The following is a 19284-nucleotide window of genomic DNA, read 5'->3' on the forward strand; positions in this document are numbered from 1 at the left end:
GCGCTGTTCGACGGCGCTTAGAGAACTCTATTATTCCCGAGCGAGAGGCGATAATGCACCTCTCCTCCCGAATATCTCACCGAGACGAAACGGCGCGGCGGGGAAAATGGACGGAAGACAATGGCGCTATATATAACTTTTATTCCGCCCACGCGTCGGCCGAGTTTGTCGCACGGGCGTGGGCCACACGACGGTTCACCAAATTTTACGAGGTACCTGCTTCCTCGCCGACATCGGCTCGTGCGCTACCTCGCTGGGTGAATGTCCTTCCAACTCATTTAATCTAATAACTATTGCGTTACGCAATAAGCAATTACACAAATTACATGAATTATTTGCATCCTATTTTTTTTTAAGAAGAATATTCCAAAAATAAATAACATTTAATTTTTTGAAAGCATTGTATTGCAATCAAGCGAACGATAGAATTTTTCTTGTCAATGTAGCAAAGATAACATCTTGTTTTTCCACGGTGCACCTTTCACTGCGTGGACTAATGTATTCAACTTGATTAAATAAATAGAATCTCTTACAGAAATGCTTATATGCCTTACGATGCCGGTTTGAGAAGGTAAGCCTTATAAGTATACAAAGACCCGACCTCCCACTTGGCGGACGAGATCAGATAGTCCGTGATTGTCGTTTTTATGGTTCACTGACCAGTTACCGTCGTTAATAATTACTAATGACATTAGATAGTAATTAAAAAACAATTTTCTAGAATGCGACATTAATATTCGCCGAAACGCCTAATAGTTTTACATCGGCGAGGAGACAAGCTCTCTCTCTCTCTCTCTTGAGTCACGAGAACGACGGTGCGACTCGATTTTTCATCTCCTCGGCTGCTGGAACAAGGGCATTAGATTCCCATGCGGCGCTATTTCGCGGGCTTTATATTCCAAGCGGGTAGGAAGAGGCGCGAGAGGACGCGTCCACCATTTATCTCGTCACCGTCTCACCGGATCCCGCAGCCGGTGACATCGATAAATCAGCGCTATCGGGGCTTTCCATCAGCATTAATCACTATAATGATCCCCGCGCGCACTCCCGACAAGGATCCAAATACCGACGCTGACTCCAGGGCCCGAGATGTTCACTATTCGGTTATCTACCCGGGACCTTGGGTCACCACCGGTCATTATCAAGTTGTTATCTTCCCTACGAAAAGTCTCGGACATAGTCCGGCGTTCTCCACTGTCATCTCCCTCGCCCGCTACGCTCTTTCATCTCTACACCGTGTAGAGAATGCCGGCGGGAGGACATTGGTCCTTGAACCTGCTTATCTTCCACCGACCTCGAACCACCTGATTCCTCTCCCGCAACCAGCAACCTGTTGCTGAAGCGACAACCTGTTGATACACATGCCACTGCGCATTTTTCGATGAATTTTTTAATTCCAAATGATATATTTTGATAGTTAAAATATTAGAAACTGACATAATATTATTCTCACATTCTTTATTTTTAAACTAATTAATTGAAATTGTAAAAATATGTGTACAATAGAGTTCTCGAAGCTCTTTTAATTGTTTGTACAGTAGAAAATCAAATTAAATACTTGAAAAATATATGGAATATTTTGACGCGGTAGAAACATTCGCACAAGTTTGAAAGGGATAAAGTAAAATGTAAAAGACACTGATGGGATAAAGTGCTCACCGCGTTGGTTTTTGCAGACGAAACTTTCGCGTTTCGCAAGAGTACGCGTTGCAGCGGGACCTTTATCGGCGGCGGCGTTCTCCGCAACTAGCCGCCATTGGTTCCATTTACGTCGCAGCCGGGCAGACCGAAAGAAACGAGATAAGTGAAGTCGAGCGCTGCGGTGCGCTCGCGCGCGCGGTTTATCTGCTCTCGCACGGAATCCCCCCTTTTTCATCCTACTCGCCCTCGAGGAAGAGTATTTTCTCTCCTCGTCGACTGTGCGCGGCGAAGTCGAGCGAGCGCCGTGCGGCAATCTGTCTCCTGGCGTGTGATAAATCAATCCTCCTCGCGGACGTGCGAGACGCGATCAGCGACCCTCGCACGTTCACCGCGCGTACGCATACACGAAGGATGGGAGGACGGGCGAGAGATAGGCAAATGTACGCGCGCACCGGCGAAACATACGGGCATGATCTAATAGGACGGTCCGGAAGACCGATGGCGTCCTATTGTCGCCGGTAACTAGCCAGTCACGGTCAATTTAATATCGATAACTTATGTCAGAATCGCGGCACCGACGACGGATGCTGGGGACCGCTACCGGAAGTCGCGCGTCTTCCTCGCGGTACACAGATATACTCGAAATAATATCCGCTTGTTTCCGCGGCACGTGACATTCGAGATTTTTTTTCACTGAATGAACTTAAGAAACGACTGATTTGTCTTTCATAACGTGAAGGTGTTCACTGACAACAAGTTTATTCTGTTGATATGAAAAAAAAAAATGCGATTATATTGTTCTTCTGTGTTTCTCGAATCGTTTTCTCAAAGCCTTAAATGGAAATTCGCATTAGAAACGCATTATTTTGTTACGTAATTGTTTTGAAAGTTTGAAAAGGCGCGAGTCAATACATATATTAAACATCGTCAAATCATTACCGACTGGATTGGCGTGAAATCGAGATAATATCATAATTCGGACCGCATGGGGCTAAACTGTCGCGCCGGTTTTTTTTTACTTCGCAACCAGATCGACTCTCTCAGAGTCGGCGCGGAAACCAAGCTGATTTATGCACTCGCGCGTATCTTGTACTTCGGCGGGGAATCAATTACGCCGCGAACGCGTGATATCCCGACAACCATTTCCCGCACACAGCTCGCCACGGTATCGTTGCGGCGATTCCGCGACGAGCCTCGCCGCGGGGGCGTCCTTCGATTAACGATATCAATTAACTGAAAATAACTTGCCTTTTCCAGTTGCCGTAAAGCAGCCCGTAACGGCAGCGAACACTGTGATCGATGAATTATTACCACCGGATGTCCACGTTGATTACGGCAACGCTCCGGTGGTCGACCGATCCGCGCCCGTCCAATAAAATCGTTCATACCGCGTGCTCTCCCCTTCGATGCCACTTATCGACTCCTTCATCGAGCCTCCGAACGACGATGACGGTAGTCTTGCGCAACCTGTTTGAGGTTCCACCTTCGCGACCTCGAGTGCATCCACCGGAGCACGAATTATCCGTCGGCACCTAGCACGCATGATTGAGCGATCACGGTCTCGCTGGAAGAATGCGAGCACGATCATCGCGATCATACAAATGCGTTTCGAAAGGAGAATAAAACTGTACGGTTCATTTAATTAAGATTAGAGTGTGAAAATTTGAATGCATTTTTGTCGCCGATGCGAGAAGATCATGTTTGATAAAAATAATAACGCGACAGTCCCTTGCGTGTGTAATTTTGCAGCTTGGAGGTACGGGCGGCGATCAGGTTTACCGATATGCACCATTGCTTGGCTCTGCAAGGCTCATTACCTCCACAACACCCGGGATACATACGTATCGGCCGGTGCCTTTTTAATAAGAACTCTTCGGCCGAGAAAGCAAATACACGAGACACGTTGATAGACGTTTTAATAGGCCACATTATTTCAATAATAGCCAAGCCATACATCTTGGACTATGAAACGTACGCATTACGCATTCAGAAAGTGCTCATTTAAGCGTAAGCGCGAGTGTTGCAGATCATTATGGCGCGATAGCTGCGCCGCTCTTTTCCACCGTGTTTTCTCCGAATACCGCGCGTTATTGCAATCGTTAGCGGTAAACATCTTTCATAATGAGAAGTGAAAAAGCATGTTATCATTAGCAACGGTTGACAGGGCCGAGCGGACAATAATGCCGGCGCGTCAATCTTCTCGGATACAAAGTCGCGATATTACCCGATCGATAAAGCCACGTGTGTAAGACAAATCAATGCTATCACAATAAGCCCTTCTGCCATCCGCCCCGGTCGACGTCTCTTTCGCCTCCTCCAGCGTGGCGCATACGCGGAGGAAGCTCATGAATATTCAGCGGACAAGTTGTCCGCGAGACGCTCGCGGGGTCCAGCGGCTGACGTACACCCTTGTTGATCATAAGTGGGTTTGTTTCGCTGATTGTTGTCGCATCGCGCTGGGGTCTCGCGCGCCGGGCCCGAGGGGGGGGGGGGGGGCCGTTGAATATGCATCGCTCCGGGGCCCGGCACCGCTTGCGTGCCCCGCGATATGGCGCTCGGCTTATATAGGTTCTATAATTTGCACCGCGCCGATAAGCCGGAGGTCTGTCTGCCCGTCGTGCCCAGGCACTCGATCGCGCGCGCATCCGGCACCTCGAAACGGCTGCGTAACTCCGAGGTGTGTCGACCATCGTTCATTCAGCGCCGCTTCGCGTGACGCGAGTGTGCCGATATTCTAAACTCGGTATCTCTTTCCGTAATACTGATATAAACATCGTATTAATTTTTTGGTAATAACACCGATTTTAAATCGTAACGTTGAATCTGAAATGATTTTTGTGCAACATGCAGACTACGTGAGCGAAATCGCTCTCTCGCGTACGCTTCCAACTTATTACTTTGTTTTACCTTCTTTGCTTCTTTAGATAACATCGACGCGAACGGTACGTTCGATCGTGTAGCGCAGTGGCCATCTGCGAAGGAAGTGACCGGCGCGTCAGATTGGATTCGTTATCTGTCTCGAGACCGCGGATTTTACCAGCCAACGCACAGCGGAAGATCGTAGAAGCTTTCCCATTGACAATTAATTATGCATATGTGTCTCTAGACGGATAGTCATCGTGTCGATTGGTCGTCTCGCTCTGTCTCGGGTCCTTTGGCTTCCCTCGGCTTTTCTCGGGGTCCTTTTCTACGCGTATACATGTCGTACGACATAATCGCAACCGGATAATCGAGAACCCGTTGGCGGATCGAATGGTGCCTCCCTCGGATTCCCGCGGACTCGCAATGAACGCCGTTGATTTATAACGTAGAAGCCGCTATCGTGCGTTTCTGCAATCGAGAGCCATTGATAACGTCACGGTATCGGTACCGTGATCACGTAAACCGGCGCCAGGACGTTGCACGCCAGCTCAAAACTCGGCGGCGATTACCGCAAAATCGTTCTTACGCGCAACTTCGTTCATCATTTCCCTCGTCCTCCGCGTAGGCTGGCGATTGTCGCATCACTGGCAAAAAATCGGCAAATCAGATGGCATCGGCGACTATCGGTGGCGTCGAGATAGGAAGTTGAAATGACCGCGCGTAAATCTCGTGGTAGAATCGGGATAAATTTCCGTCGAAATTAATAATATTCTGATGTGTTCGGGAAAAATTGCGAGCAAGTAATTAGAATCGAGAATGCATAAACATGACATTGAACTTGAATGTCGCGTATGGATTTATCATATTTCCATTTTTTTTCATATAGGTGGAAGTCACGAGATAAGATAAATCAGAATGATTTAACCGATCGGCTTGTTGTTAAGAGCCGAGCTGCGGCTATCGTTATCTGCTGTTGCACTGTTGCACCAGCAGCAGAAGTAATGTTTATAGCAGATACGCTTGCGCTAATAGGCGAGCACACGCGAGGCTACCATAGGTTGATACCGTAGGTTAGCGGGATACTGCTAAGTCTTGTTTGTTATAATCTAAAGATCTAAAAATTCTGATTCGATTTGATTTGCTGCTTTAGCATCTCATTTGCGGCTCTCTGCGTCAAAAATTCTATTATCTTCTTTTCATTACTCTGTCACAATACCTGTATCGATACATTATCGCATAGAATTATTTATGACCAATTCACTGAGAACAGAAAAGATTATATAATTTTTATAAATTATATGATTTATAACGTTGTTATGTATAACGCGAAATATCAAACATACAAGTCTCTCAGAAGCAGAACTAATTAACTCTATGAAATAAAAAATAGATTGACAAAAGAAATTATTGCACAATGCGCAATCACAATTATCGTTCCATTAAGCTGAAAAGGGTCCAAAATTGGATTGAAATGTTTTGTAATATTATTCTGTATTAATTTGTAATATTTTACGCTCCAACATCCTGCTCCGACATCTTGGTTCTCGTAGCCTTTTTTCTCTTGATTTTTTTATTAGAGAAAATTGTAAACATTCACACAAATTATGTGCTTTGCCAGTAAAATAAGAAATTTACAAAAAGTGAACTTGATCAATTTGATTTCCACGAGTCTTGTATATCGTGGCCGAGACTTAAAGTAAATTAAGTCAACGTTCAGAATGCTCATAAAAGATCGTATTCATATAATGTTATGCGCCGATGCCGTCAGATCGACATGTTAAGCAAGGTTCTAGCCGCCATGAAGATATCGATGTAAATCGAGCGCGTTTACGGCGATCTGGGCATTTATGCGTGCTCGACCGTTCGCGTCGTTGTAATAATCATTCTAGTGACTCTCGTCGCGCGCCTCGGAAAAAGTGCTAATAGTAAAACGAGCCTGCGTATTAATAGAGGCGTGTACACGCGACATCCTTGCATGAAAGTGGAACCGCCGCTAAAGAAAAAGGCGGAAGATAGCATCAGACACAGATGCCAGGAGCGGAATAGTTAAGAAATTGTTGTCGGGCGGACTTCATAATATTATCATATGTTTAGAAAAAGTGCTTTGCGCAAATATTTACACATTATTTTGATAATTTTTTTGGATTAGACGCGCACGACATGTGTTCTAAGCAATTGGCCTTATGTTTTCTTCGATCCATTAAAGTTTTACGATAAATTTTACGGCGAATCCGCTCCTGGAAAAGGAACGAACGAAAAAAGAGAAACACGAATACACATCCCGCGTAGTATCAGACACATCGACCGTAGTATCAGAGCGGCGAAGGCGCGGCTGTGCGTATAAAACCGCGAATATAAGCAACCTGTTCTCAATAGAGGCGCGTCCTCGGCACGCAGACAGGCAGGCGTGCAACGCACGCACACAGACGCGATTGTGTATTTAGCCCCAAGTATTCTTCTCATGCTTGTTCTGAGTTGCAAGAAACGTCTTGCAACTCAGAACGATAGCGCCGTTAATAAGCTTTTTGGAAAGCTTCTTCGGTGTCAGGCTTAAACGAGGAGGATAGATTGCTTGAATTATTACCGGGAGGCATTAACGGTGACTTCGGTTCGCAATATTGCTGATAACATTCCGGCTCAGCGGTAAAAATGCGAGAGTGTGAGTACCGTAAGATAAAATTAAGTTGTGTATATACATCCGGATAGCTTTGAATAAGAATCGTTGATTAATTCCTACGACGATTTTTCTTTTTTTTCCACCGTAAGATAAAATTACACGGGGAAAATTTTATATCAAAAATTATTACGATACGGCAGTAGTCGCGGACCATAAGAGGAATTATAAGTTCAAACGCCATTATGTGAAAAAGATGGTAAAAATTTTTACAATTTCTTCGTGATCCGCGACTACCGCCGTACACAATAATTTTTGATATAAAATTTTCTCCGCGTATCACCACTGGTACAATCGAATCCCGTTTTACGATACTTGGGCGGAATCGATTCGAGAAGTGGACAGGTATACGCAAATTGTATGTTCATTAAGGACGAGGAAATAATGGAAGCGGCTTGGAAAATGAAGGCACGAGGAATGATGTACGGGAGTTTTGTCGGCCTTCCGTCGCAATTACCCTTCGCGGAACGTACTACAAATCGATCGGGCCGGGCGATTCGTGGATCGGAACGATCAGCGGGGACCCGTGCCCCGGATCACGAACGCGGAGGCGCGATGTATGACCGTCGGTCACGCCAGCCTATCACTCCGCGGCACTTAATTACCCCCCGGTCGATCGATGCAGGGTGGTCCCGCGATTCCCTCGCTGGGATGCCGATCACTCGGTTCGTCTCTGTTGATTGCTCCGCGCGAGCGGCGAAAAATCCACCTTGATCGACACGCTCAGTGAACATCTCTCATTAAAGACTTTCGTTCGTTACGATGCGAAAAAAAGTCCTTCGCATTAAATTAGAAACATCTATCAAGTCTTTACCTCACCTCTTTCGCGTTTTTCCACTTTGTTCAAAGTTCTTGCTTTTCTTTCCCCCGCTGATTAAAAAGCATTGAATAGAAGAAGCGTATGAAATATGTATAACGCGGTACGAATTGTGCATATGCGTAATGAACGCAACTATGTGCTGTCCTACGTGTTTGATTGAGTGACTGTGGGTCATACTATTAATAAAGTAGCACAAAGGAGTGCTCGGCGTGTACTTGACAGGTGACACCTCCATCCGAATTGTAGAAGCGGGATGTCGTTCTTAGATAATAACAGACGTTGGTACAATGGTCCTTTGTATCAAAGCACGACACAAAGTTGCTACGCTTTTATGCATTTATGCAATCGTATATATAATCACGTTAACGCGATTGTGCGTACTTTGACCTATTTTTCGACATGGATTTATGGACTTATGCCGCTGGGCGCCATCAGTTTTGTAATAACGAGACCGGACTTAGCGACGATCTTAATTGCATGCGGTTTGTGTACGTTCTCCCACGTGCTCTGGATATTGCCGTGAAATGAACGCTGATAGCACATCGAGGCGACGTGACACACATCCTCGCGCGCAATCAAGATTGCGCGCGCTCGTTTGGGCGGAAAGTGAAATTCTAAAAGTGGCAGTTTCGTAAAAGTGCGCCGCTCCATTCTCTCTCCGCTCTCGTATATTATGAAGTCACACTTGGATTCGAGATATAAATAGGCACGAATCACCGTGAAATTATGACGCATATATCTGTTAGGGAACTATGATGGAATTTCGAGTTATATTAACTAGGTGAAAGTTGGAGCATTTATTTCTCGGAGATTTTTCAGGGATTCTCTTCCGTAATAATTTATTTTAATAATATACACACTTAATGAGAAATATTTAGTAAATAACGTAGATATACAACATTCACTCTTATTATTCGCATAAATTTGAGCAATATTTCAAACGGCGAGATCCGTATCTTTGCAAAAAAGAAATGAATAGAACGAAGCCAGCGCGCTTTTCCTTTTACGGTAATACGTAACGATGTTTCCAACGATAGAAGCGATTATTTACTTCTTAGAGCACGATGGCGAACATTCGAAGCTGCATCGGCCGTGTTTCCTGGTTTTAGCTGTTTTCCATGCGAGTCGAGAAGAAGACGCGACAAAGTAGGAAGACGATGCAGTCCTGGACACGTCCGTGACTAATCTTTCACGATGAGGACGCCGAAGAGTCCCGGTATCGTGAAGTTGTTGAATTATTGCCCTGTTATCTCTTGCGGCTGGATGCACGTCGGGGGCGGAGGGGATGGACGAGAGCTCTCCCTCGAGATCCAGTTTCATGAAAGGCACCGACGCTCGTAGCCTCTCCGACGAAGGGGTCCGGGGGGCGGCGGCGGGGGGACACGGTGCGCGCGTACCGTTTCTAGTTCTAATCTGTCGGCCATTTGTTAGACGGTTATGATGCCGGGCGAGGGAGGCCGGCGGGGAACGTCGGAGTGGGTGTGCTGGATGGAAGGGGTATATGATGCGAAGCACGTTGCCCGTGTCGCCGTTACTCCCGCGCTGAGGCCCCGGGACCACCCCGGAGCCGGCAGCACGCTCGGCAAGGATCCGGGGCAACCTGCGCGCAACCTGCGGCTAGAATCTCAAAGGGTCTCGTCTTTTTTTTGTTGCGTGGCGCGGAGGGTCTTTTCGGGACTTTTAGATAGCGAGGTGAGGGGTGTCTCTCTCTCTCTCTCTCTCTCTCTCTCGTACGAGAATCGCAGCGGCTAAAATTGGTCCTGCTTGCGGACCATGATTTATGAACGCGAAGACACGAACGGAGATATTTGTACTTAACACTTTGACACGCACACACACGGCGATCCCGCGAGATTTATGTGATATATATACCGCGCCCAGTCCTCGCGGACTTAACGGGAAATTAATGAAGTCGGCGCGCTGCGTTAGCGCTGACCGCGTCAGCCTTATAAGTTCGCGGACTTTTTCTGCGATCCCGCGTTTATTTTATTTATTTTATCGCCGCCTTTATATTGTTGCGCGTATCCATATTTGCGGTGAAATCAGGAGTGATATACACACATTACGGTTTATGCCACGCTACGGGGGCTTCATAATAATGTCGTGTAAGCGTACGTGTCGGGATGGAAAAACATTTGTCAGGTACGACAATAGCGTTACAAACGACTCGACGAGCTGGCGTCTAGTAGATCTCGATGGCGATACAATGGGAGGTATCATTCAATTCCTGGGCGCGCCAGGAAATTCGATATTTCGCTCGTAGATCGTCGAACGATGGCGATAAATGTTCGCCCGAGCGTCGTCCGCGGAACGTCGGCCCCCGTACGAACGCGTCCCCTATTCATTTACATCTTAACAAACGGCGTGCTCGTCGTCTTTTTTTGCGTCCCGATAATGCGCGCAGATATATACGCGTCTCGCGTGCAACAATACGTTTAAATGTACAAGTATCATGAAGTATGGGCGCGCGGAGCACTCGCTCGCGTCCCGCGCTTCATCTTCATTGCACTTTTTACGTGACGCGCGCCCGTTAATACTCGTCGTCGCGGCGGAGACGACGACATAAAATATAAATCCGGATGAAACTAATTGCTTGTACTTGTTTGACAAAGAGGAACTCGTCGGTGCCCGCGCCTCCTGCTCCGATCTCTGCGCTCGGTCCTCCTTCATCTCTCTCCGTGCGAACGGAAGAGTCGGATCCGGTGGAGATACACGGGTTATTTATCCGCGATGGGGTCTATTAATTTCGAGCCAATAATAACTCGGACTCGTCGTACTAATTAATATATGAGCGCCTCGGCCGGTAAGAGCCGAGCAGGTTCGTCTCTGCTCTAAGGACTCCGCGCACGCTGCGCGTGCATCCTCCTCCCTCTTTCTCATCCGGCTGCGTCGGGTTCGCGCACTCCTCTTTCTATCGGCGGAGCGATGATGGAGAACCGGCCTCGCCGACAAAGATGCCGCGACATAAGCCATGCGTTCTGCTTTGCGCGCGGCGCTCGGCCGGGTCTTCCGATACTACCGCCGGGACCCGATGGAGTGGTCTCCGAGATCTTTATAGGCGTGTCACCGCGATAAAAACATTACGTCCCGACGCAGGCTGCTGCCAAAAACCGTCAGTCACGGCGCAGTACGAAAATACGGCGATGCCCGGGCGTCCTCGTAAAAATGTCCGCCGATGTCGATAAGCGTTCGTTGAGGACGTACTTCTTCCTCTCGTTTTTTTCTTCTTCTTCGGCTCTTCCTTTTTCCCCCCCTTGACGATCGGATATTAAGAGCCGATCGTTAGAAGTCAGCGGCGCGTTTCTTTGCAACCGGCTCCGCGAGTCGCGTGTACCTTGTATCGTATCCGACGAGATTCCAGTTAAGCGAAGAAATTAATTTGCGCGCCGCAGAAAATCGCGAGCTAATGGTAGTCGAGTTTAATCGAAATTTATCACACGCCCGATACGCTCCGCCGGTGTGAAATAAAGTTCTGAAGGGTTGGCTTCGCGAGGAACGGCGCAATCAATTTGCCGTTTTATTTTTTTTAATACTACTTGTGTTAATTGTAGTATTAATTAAAACGACACTAGTGAAGTCCTAGTGCGCGATTATACACAAAGGTGTAGCATGGATAAATCATTACTTTCTGTAATCAAAGTTTTTGTGCGACAAGTCGACTGTAATTTATTCAAGAGAAAAAATTTCAATTGAATCAGAAATTATTACGTTACTAATATTTTGAAATGATATTTTTCGTGTATTCCGCGATGAAATGTGCAGCAACTTGCAACGGTTTTCGTGATAAAAGCACAGTCGTCGCGCGACGGAATCGTCACTGCGCATACGAGAGTGCGCTGGAACGATCGTTTAAGCTTACGAGAGGACTTCGACCGGATCGGCAAGTCGATTGGTGCTTCGACGCGTGACCTCGCGGGTAGTTATCGGGTTCCGTGGAAGAAGGTTCCTGAATATGTAAGAACCTTCTTGCGGAGGAGACTCTTCGTACGATGTCATGGCACGAGCTCGAAGGACGCAGAAGTTAGTTGGATCGTTTGCATAGTAAACAGATCGGTGCTACTGTTGAATGCAATTTTTCGGCTGTTAAACATCATGTTCATTAATTTTATGCTCGAAAGCAAACTAAAATCAAATCAATTCCTCCAAACAAGTTGTCGCTTTCTTTTTTCATCGCAGTTAATTCGAATATTAGATGACTTAAATTGACAACGGAATTTCCATCCAAGTGAAAAGCATCATATAATTTTAGAATATAACTGCTGAAATACTCCCGAAACGTCCGGTAATATCATCATTTCAGAGAGGCGTGATGCATTTCGCTAATGGCGAAACACGTGGTAGCGGAGATATATCGGCCATGAAGAAGAGGAGGAAGAGAACGTTTCGCACGTAGGAGTGCCTCCTGTCATGGACTCGCGGCACGAGCGCGCAACACCGAGACGTTAGTTGGTCCGTTTGCACGGTGGATGCACCGAATGTCTCTTCCCCGGGCATTATGTACGAGTCGCCGAGGTCGCGGAGGTGCGGGACACGTGTGTGCCACCCCGGAACACGTAACCGAACGTACGAACGAACGAACGAACGAACCCGTACGAACTTACGACCTACGATCGTGAGCGTATAACGTCCAACACACCGCGACGCGATACACTTTAGCGTATACGAGGCCGATATGCTGGGCGTAGTCCTGACCATTGTCCCGTGACAGACGCTGGATTGTGCCTATTAATAAAAGAGGGGGAGGGAGGGAGGGGGGAGGGGAAGGTCTACCCGGTATCCTCTCTGATATCCTCGAGTGCCCTCGTTTCCTGACTTGCCCACGTACGGGGCACCTACCTACCTATATCCTCATTGCGCGATGACGACAACGGTCTCGTCTCTCTTTATAAACGCTTCCTCCGGCCTCCTTCCTGCAAATAACCGTGCCGGATAGGCGCGGAGAGAGATACAACGCGAACTCGAGATCGACGGGGAAAATAAACGACGGTCATGGACAATTTAGACCACGCCCGCGGAGTTTACGGAAAACTTTTTACAAAAAAATCTTTTCCTGGAAGAATCTATATATATATCGCATGCTATAATGACAAAGGAATCGACAGAAAGAAAGGCCGAAAACGCGAACGCCGGCACATAAAGATTTGTTACAAATAACGAGGAATAATGTTGCAGAAATTTCGTGCAAACAAACTGATCTATATATCGTTTAAGAATGTTAATTAAATAATGGTTATATTATTTCGTGCCGCTTGATTGATTTACATAGGATAATAGAAAACATCAAGCAATACGATTTAACGCAATCTCTCCTGACCCCCGTCGTACCTCAATTCAGGCTCGCGATTCCGAATAGAAAGACGGGATCATCTACGCGCTGAGACAACGCCCCCCGATCCGCCGCACAATGGAGACTCTCGAGCACGAACGACGATGCATCGACGCTTATAAATTCAAATCAGCGCGCGAGAGCACAATACTTCACCGCGCCACGGTGGTGTTATCAGCGCGCGCAATGACAAAACACTTGGAATCAATATACCCTTTTGTCTCCTGGGTTCTTTACGGTCGCGGTGCGTTCCGCCGGTGAGAGAATTTCATGCGTCATAAATCGGCGGAGACTTCCTGCGTACGCTATCGCGATCGGACTCGCCACGTGTGCGCCGTCAAACGCTCGCCCGTCCTCGCGAGTGGGATCGACACGACGTACCCGAGCTAAAGCCACGGCGACGAGAAGGAGGACGAGCCTTGGCCTCCCTTCTGTTTAGCATTCGCGATGATATCTGGACGCGGTCCGGAGTGGGCTTAACGGGTTGTCGCTCGGCATGGGCGCGGTCGATCCTTCGGGGTTACGACGGCTCCGTTCTGCTACGAGACGCTTGCGGACCTCGAAGGCGTTTATATCGGCAAGCAGGTGTCTATGAAACCAAGACTCACCAAGCCTCGCTGGCAATCGTGCGAGACGAATCTGACAATTTAAATATCTCTTACACACGCCACGTTATATAAAGCGAATTTTAGAATCTCTTTGCTTTTTATGTTTTCGCAATTTTCTGCTCAAAAACAACGCGTCTGGCAACGATTTCAGAAATCCGTGGCGACATTCGGTTTTGACTTTCACATCATCATTCTCGTACGTGCGGCGGCAATTTTATTTATCTTAACTTCGTTCTAGCCGCGGGGGTCGTGCATCTGCTCTTCGAGACTTCTCTTTCCCAAGATAGCCGGCTGATAAAGCAGCGAAGGCATAATGTTCGCGAGGACTGTTACATTTCCGAGTGAAGCGCGGCGTATCGCTAGTAAATCGTCGTTAGATGCTTGCGGTAGATGCTCTCTGCTTTTCTCATAACGACGTTATAAATTGCCCGCTGTCGTGCGCCTTGTACAACGGAAGAATGATGATTCTTCTATCTTGTTGATTCACTTGAAATTTTCTTTTGCACGAGAACAAAAGGTATGTCATTATCGAAGAGCGCGAATGAGCTTGCGATAAAAAATGAAATATTACGTTTGCGGGGAAGCGCTCGCGGAATTATCACTTTCATTCTATTTGCATCGCCGGCGGAGTTCGCTCGAAGACGAAATCGCACGCGATAGCGCCGTGAATTTAATTGAAACGTCAGAGTTACGGTAAGAACGATGGGCCGAGAAAGAGAGAGGATCTAGAACCTGTCGGCTCTATTCGTTCCGCCGATTCGCATCGGCTTCATTCCCTCAAAGAAATTGTTTCGCTCGCTGCTACAGACCAAGAGGAAGCACCTGCTTTTTGTGCGTTCCATTCGTTCGCGGCTAATGTGCCCTTAAAATGCTCTTAGTCACCCTCTATTCTGTATTGTATTCCGTTGTTTTTCCACGTATTGTACATCACCTCTGGCTGAAAGGCAGCAATTCACGCGGCTAATTCTTTGGCATGTGACTAATTCAACGAATACAATATGGAGTGCGGCGGAATAACAGGCATGCGCGTAATATTCAATTTTCGAGGAAGCATCTTCAACGGCGATTCACGACGATGGAGTTTTATTCGCTGCAATATACACGCCGTCTATCCAAACTCGTATCTCGCAGTTTCAAGTCTCGCTTGCGAGCCTCGAGTATCCCGTATCCGCGCTGTAAATGCGTCAGCTGGCGATATACTTATTCGAACCGCGCAGCCTCCACCGCCGCCGCGGTATCTGCGATCGCGCGGTTGTGCTCGCAGACGCGGCCGCAGCGTTCTCTACGGCTGTGATGAAGCGAGCCAGATAAGCGCCAGACTCTTGCGGGGGTCAATCGTTAATTTCCACGGGATTCCACGTGCTGACAATACGGGGAATACAGGTGGACGGCAGATGAGAGATAGACGGTGCTCGCCTGAGCTGCTCACGACGCGAACGACACGACTCGAAACGAGGAACAAACGAGAGCATCCTGACTGCCCCCCCGCGAGAAAGCGACGAATGCTTTTCATAGTCCGATCAGTCGCATTTTTTGCTCTCAATTTAGCTGTAAAGAAATTTTAGTCTTACGATTGTCTATCTTGAGTTCACAAATTGATCCGCTGGAAATTTCAACCGCGTCAACTTTTTACATGCAAATTGGACACTAAGTTATTACTTTTTTCCGCATTGTTAATAATTGTCATTTTATTCTTCTTCCTTTCGTTTTATTCCCCTCGTCTTTTTTGCCTCTCAAACGCCTCGGGACAATCGCGCGCGTTAACAGCGCAAGTAGATAATAACAACCAAGCTCGGCTCGGAGCAAGCCGTTCGCGTCACGATGCCAGCCCCGGGAGAAGAAGAAACGTCTTAACTACTTGGCCGCAAGAAGACGAGAAACGAATCGATGTAGCCACACGTGCTACCGTTCCCGCTGTTTCGCGTTCTCCTTCTCGCGCGACTTCTCTCTCTCTCTCTCTCTCTCTCTCTCTCGCAGGCCGTTTCTGCTGTTGCCGACCGGCCGGCCGTTCGGATACGGCCGCCCTGTGAGAGACTCGGGCGAGCATCGAGTCCGGCTAGGTCGATCGTGGCATACGAGACAAGACGCGGGGCCTCTCTACGAGTCGCGGACGAGATACTCGGTTCTTGGAATGAGCGGAAGAGTCGCTGCACCCGCCGTCCCTCACAGAGAAGCTGCGAACTCTCGTACGTGCGCACTTACTCGGGACGATGTGTGCGCCGAGCTCGTGCTGCGCATCGTGCAGAACACGAGGAATAATTTGTGGACAGGGCACGACGACGATTGGAACATTTACTCCGCACGCTATGCCTGGTGTACCTTATACGATGGGATCTCCGTGGCCGGCGGCGTTCCGGCCACCGCTCGCTCGGGCATTACGGTGCCTTACTTCAAACACGATCCTCCTCGGAACGAGACGGGAGTGTTTCCTCAGGAGTGAACGACGGCTATTGTCGTCGCAAGATTGCGCGCGAGTCTTCCGGTCCTTTGCGCGACACGAAAGCGAACGTTCTTTAACCGTCCTAATAGTCTTTAATTTTTATTTTAAAAACTTTCCTGTCTTTCGAACAAAAAACTGCACAACTTGCACTCTGCAGGATTATGAATATTTCACACTAGCGTATATTATCGAGGATTATTTACTTTTCGTCGGACCATTCGTTAACGTATTCGAGCACTTCGCAGCACTTCGGTGCCGCGTGTTTCCGCGTCAAGTGGTACTTGTCCGTGTAACAGAAACGAAGCGCCGGGATGCGACTTGTCCTCGCTGGACGGATATCGACAGGCGATATAGCGTCGATTTAATTTCTGCGATTTATCGCCGGTTTCCACCAACGCGAAACAACCTGTCCCATTTGCGGCTCGACCCACGGCGCAATAATTCCGACACCCTGAGCTAATACGTATTCCGCGAGGCGAGGCGCGCCTCCTCATGCGAGTCTCCTATTCTCGCTTTAATGCTCTTTACTCGCTCCTTCTTCCGTACGTCTTCCGCTTTCCTCTTCCTCGCGGAGTATAACGCGCGTGCACATAATCTCGCGTCCCAACGACACTTCTAGTACGCCCACCCTAAGCTTTCTCGCTTCAAATCTCAAAGAAGCCTGCCGCCGTCGTCGCGACATGAGGACGTACGTCATTCTCAATTACCGTTGCCAACTACTTTTCGCTGCCTTGTCAATGCTAGTTATGTTCCACTCGGTGAGAGCATCTTTTCCTGACCGCAAGACGTGCAAGAATCCGTTTTATTGCCTTTCTTCGCGAAGACGTGTCAATAAATTTCTCTTTGAATTATAGGCCTTTGCAAAGATAATAATTCATTTCGAGAATTTCAATATAATTGATTAAGCTCTTTCCGAGTTTATGAGTTTCCGCATTTCTAATACTTTCAGTACAAAGCACATGAATAATTCAATGATCTCAGTAAACAAATTCTTCACATGCTAAAATAGAATATTTAGATTGATTAATATTTTTGCAACGTACACAGGTTGTGTAAAAATATATTCCGTTTCGGAAAGAGTAAAGTTTCCTTTAATGCGTCGACTGTAACCAGAGAACAAATGTTACAAAACATATAGCTGTCGTACCTGCCGGAAGGAGCATCCAACGTTTCGTAACGAGCCGGCGCACATATACCGTCACATGTGGTTTTTTTCTACGCGGCACGTGCTCGATGTCAGGGGGGTCGTCTGTAGGGGTGTGCCATCGGCGGTCAGGGGTTAGATAGCCATCGGGAGTCATCTGGCCGGGGCGTATCATTAAAACGTTACATACGAGTCAGGCGGCGGAATGGGGCCTGATTCACTCATTGAATTAATTGGACATGCAAGGGTTCATCCGGACGGAACCTACACACGGCCGGGCGACGGATGTACGAGCGACGTTGGAGTTTTTGATCGTGTTGCTCTCGTCGCGCGAGTGCTCGTTATCGTTACGATAATGTCGCGCTTTGGCGTGCCGTGTCTCGCGATTTTTATGTGGGATCGCGTCGCATGTAAAGGGCGGACGAAAGAATCGTTAGTGCCAATTGGTCGGCAAAAAAATTGTTAATACTCTTCTACGCCGTAGAAATATTACAGCTTGATTGAATTATTTGCAAATACTATGTTTCAATGTAACTTGTTCAATTTAACTATCTATTTACTATTTAAAGACACTTAAAGTTGTTATTTGAGGATTTTTGTACCGTATTTTCGTAAAAATTCACCTTCGCGAAATGTTATTTCGAAATGAGCGTCGCAGTGGGCGATGCGAAAGGCAATATTCGAGATCCATTCGTCGAACCATCAAGTAATGATGCACATAGATCGGCCTCCACGAGCGACTAATTAATCGCTATCAGCAGATGACGCACCCACTGACCGAGACGATCGCGAGATAAACCTAGTCGAATGGTAGCACTTTAAGCTCCTGCGTCCGGCCGATCCCGCCGGCTCGTTCTCATTAGTGACTCATCTGCTCGAGCGTAGAAGGCAAGTGACGTCGGGCACGATGACGACCAAAAGCGGACACGCAGGTACGTTTCTACCAGACGAATCGGCCGTAGGAATCACCCCCTGCGCGCCGGAGTCCGCTTTTAAGGTGTCATCTGCCTGCGAGCAATCAGGTGGACGATAGTGAGGAGATAGGACTCGTCATGATTATGTCCGACGAGCCGCTCTTTCGCTGGTAGCCGGTGTAGCGCGCAACACGCATCCTGTAATGACGCCGGAGGCGAAGGCGAAGGCGGAATTATAGTGCCCGGACCTCCCGCTGGCAGCGATCGAGCAGGTAGACCGCGAGTTCTTACCTGGTCAGCGGGTCGCTGCTACATTACGCTACGGTATTCCGCCGTTAATCGTACGCGCGTACGAAAGTGCCGTTTATGGTTTCGAAACTGCGAGAGGGAGACCCCGGAGCGGAGAGTGGGTGGTCGCTTGTCGGGCTACAAAATTTATTAATTACTGGGATCGACGTATGTGCGCGCGCGGAACGGCCAATTTCAGATTCCGCAATAACGCTCGCTTATGCGCGAACGTAAATTACGCCGCGCAAATGATCCGAGTAATATGTAAAGCATTTAGCGTTTAGAAGTTATAGGTTGGCGCGCATAAATCTCACGGGGGCACGGTGGAACATATCCGGTTTTTTTTTTTTTTATACAACTCCGTTCTGATTATATATTTAAACAGCGATATATAATTGTCGAGTTAATGAACGCTGTGATTCAAGCAGCGTTGCCAAGCGTTGCGAGCCAAACGTTGACCTCTTTGCTTCTGCGTGGCATCAGCCTCAACGCACTTTATCTTCCGAAGCTTTGAAAAAAAATCAGGAACAGAAGCCTCACATACGCGAGTTTGGCAACAGCGTTTAA

At 47.7% G+C, this 19284-nt stretch overlaps 1 protein-coding gene across 1 annotated transcript in view; it reads left to right on the forward strand.

Moving 5' to 3' along the window:
* The window catches only part of LOC105676460 (uncharacterized), a 99534-nt gene that overhangs the window by 62013 nt on the left and 18237 nt on the right, over positions 1–19284 (forward strand). The window lies entirely within an intron of this gene.

The sequence above is a fragment of the Linepithema humile genome, chromosome 3, assembly GCF_040581485.1.
Source record: "Linepithema humile isolate Giens D197 chromosome 3, Lhum_UNIL_v1.0, whole genome shotgun sequence".
NCBI lineage: Eukaryota > Metazoa > Arthropoda > Insecta > Hymenoptera > Formicidae > Linepithema > Linepithema humile.